Raw genomic sequence first — 2,500 nt, 5'->3', positions numbered from 1 at the left:
CTTAGAACTGGAACGGACCAGGGGAATCCGACTGTTTAATTAAAACAAAGCATCGCGAAGGTCCAAGGCGGGTGTTGACGCGATGTGATTTCTGCCCAGTGCTCTGAATGTCAAAGTGAAGAAATTCAATGAAGCGCGGGTAAACGGCGGGAGTAACTATGACTCTCTTAAGCATGTAGGCCGGGGGTCACGGGACATGGCAGTCACCCATGGGGAGCAGTCGGATGCGGGCTGCTCCTCGGCTGTCAGTCGCGTCATGTAAGATTGCACCTCCACGTGGTGCCCGCTGGTAACGGCTGTGCGGCCTTTAGTACACACCGCATTTGGGAGCCGGCCAACGCAATCAGCTTAAGGGGGAACGGCGCCCTCACATTATCCTCCTGCACAGTGTGTGACAAGGTTACGGCCAGAATTGCCGTGCTGGCTCATCAAATCGGCAGGAGTGCAGTTATTTGGAAGGGGCTGCACGGCCTGGGCGACCTTCCTGACCCGAAAGGTGAGAATTTCTCCCTGAGCGCTATTTGGTGTCCGTAGCGTCTCGGAGTCAATGCCAGTCTGATATCTCTGATGGTGGGGATGAAATTGCGAGGCTGCTTGGCTCCTGGGCTTTTGTCTGTTCCCGGCTTTGGCCCTACTGTAGACCTCCCCAGTGCGGCCGCTTGTTCCCAGTGGCCTCACTTACCCCTCTTCCCTCCCCACCGGTGGCCGTCTGTTCCCGGCCGCCACCGGTACCCCATTTTCCTGAATCATATGACCGACTTGCATTTAGGCCCACCAGGAGTAGGGCCCCTGCCGCCCCAGCCTCGGCTGGCGTTGTGCGGACGGTTTCTCTCCCACTTGTGGGCCGACCTCTAACATCCTGTACGCTGGCTTGTGCGTTAGCTCCGCGCCTTGCTGGTAGGCAGGGTGTGACCGAAATGAAGCAAGACCGAGACGACCTGGAGCTATGTACCTGCCTTAGTTTCACCTGGAGGCAATAATCAGGGGTCGGGCTGGGAAGTGTCACGTGGATGCTTCTGCGGACTTGGCCTCTGCCGAAATGTGTTTCTCAAACCCTTACCGAGATACGCGCGAGGCCTTCTGGCTGAGCGGTGGCACAAGTGTGTTGCAGGCCACGTATCTCCTTGTTGATGTCCTTAGGACTTGGCCGGGGACTTTTGGGTCCTGTATGAGTGCTCCAAGCAGCGGGGTTGCGCGTTGGCCGCCGACTGGCTTTACGGGGGGTGAGTCTTACACTCTGTGGAAGGCCTCTCCTTTGTGGGTTGGAAGACGGTTGCAACGAGAGTTGGGGTGAGGCTGTCCAGGCCTGACCGGCTGCTGCTAGGGGCTGATCCCGGTATAATCTAGATAGTATCGAGAGCCTTTGAGCTTTCGTGTGTTCTCACGGTAGTGAGGCCGTAGGCATGTCTGAGAACAAACAGACCGCCCAGGATTGCCGTTCTGGGTTATCAAAGTCGGCAGAGGCGCAGCTCGGAGAGGGGCTGTTGCTGCTCGGGCTACCTCCCCGTGACGTGCTTGAGGTTGGGCACGTGGACGGACAGCGAATCAACCTCTCCGGGGGCCATGGGGACCAACCACCGGAGGCATTGCCTGGGGTCCCCGAACGGCCTGTAGTCACTTCTACAGGCCACGGTTGCGAAAACTCCTTGGACGGAAAGTCCGTGCTAGCAGGCGCGCAGGATCAGAGCCACAGTCAGTCCGGCCGAAGGAGCGGGTGGACCCCGGCTGGCGAAGCTCTTGAGAACTCTTCAGCGGTGTCAGTGGCTTCCGCCGTCTCGGTGATGAGAGTTGGGGCGGCGGGGGTCGCGACGGCACCGCAGCCTGTTCTGGAAGGGGAACTAAGCGATGGAGATGAGGAGGATACGGGAGAGGGCCCGTCTACTTCGAGTTTGTGGAGGTCGAGACCCCCTGATCGGGTCTTGGTGCATCTGCCTCGGGTCTCCATGGATTGCCCTGTGTGTGGGGTGCGCGTGGATGGTATTCGTAAGTTAGGGGTGCATTTCGCTTCCCGGCATGCGGGTACGTCCGTCGTGTACGTGTGTAGCATGTGTGACAGGCGCAGTGATAACAGTCATTCTATTCAGTGTCATGTTCCGAAGTGTCGGAATGTGGGCGGGGTGGGTGACGTCCAAGGGGTCGCTTGCGACCACTGTGGGCGCCGTTTTCGGACGGCTGTTGGAGTGTCTCAGCATATGCGGCACGCCCATGCGGAGGTGTGGTTTGGGGCCTCGGTGGTCCGGAGCCATGACAGGAGAGTCAGGATGGGTGAGGATGTGTGGAGTGAAGTGGAGGTCAAGAACCTCAAGAAACTCATGAAGAAGTATGGAAGTCATGGATGGAAATACGCTGTTGCGGCCCGGGTGTTGAATACGGGCAAGACCAAGGAACAGGTGAAGAGGAAGTGGAGTTCCCTGTGCGGCGGTACGGCAGGCAGTGTGTCAGGTGTGCGTCGGCGCGCCCCGGTTTCCAGGGCGTTGCCCCAGAAATGGACCTTGCCCTC

This window comes from Syngnathus floridae, unplaced genomic scaffold, assembly GCF_059516105.1.
Source record: "Syngnathus floridae isolate MCC-2025c unplaced genomic scaffold, RoL_Sflo_1.0 HiC_scaffold_57, whole genome shotgun sequence".
NCBI lineage: Eukaryota > Metazoa > Chordata > Actinopteri > Syngnathiformes > Syngnathidae > Syngnathus > Syngnathus floridae.
The sequence above is the reverse complement of the archived record's forward strand: the minus strand, read 5'-3'. Positions refer to the sequence as shown.